Source organism: Limulus polyphemus, unplaced genomic scaffold (genome assembly GCF_000517525.1).
Source record: "Limulus polyphemus unplaced genomic scaffold, Limulus_polyphemus-2.1.2 Scaffold9175, whole genome shotgun sequence".
In the NCBI taxonomy this organism is placed as follows: Eukaryota; Metazoa; Arthropoda; class Merostomata; order Xiphosura; family Limulidae; genus Limulus; species Limulus polyphemus.
Genome location: NW_013674785.1, coordinates 8,163 through 8,540, shown reverse-complemented (window position 1 = coordinate 8,540; position 378 = coordinate 8,163).

Sequence of the window (378 nt, the reverse complement as noted above, 5' to 3'; positions counted from 1 at the left end):
GGGGGCAGTGTTGCGTCAGCGAGTCACATGACCACCGTGACGCCACGTTTCTAGAACTATCCTGTACTTTGGCGAATGCTCTAGTAATTACTAGATATAGGGTAGGCTGGTATATAAAAGAGGGGAACGTAATATGTGGATAGACAGTGAGTAATTGAACTGCAGTCAGAAGTATTATTGACGTTCGTTGTTATAGCGTTTGTTTAGCGCAATTGTTGAAGTTGAGTGTATCGGTAAAGTTATATTCGGAAAGAATAAACCGGTTTTTATTAAGAAAGAACTTGTGTCGCTTAAGTTTCGTCGGAACGAAGTTACGGAAAATCAATTAACAAACGGAGACGTAACAATGGTAAAAATAATGTATTTCTGAGGAAAGAA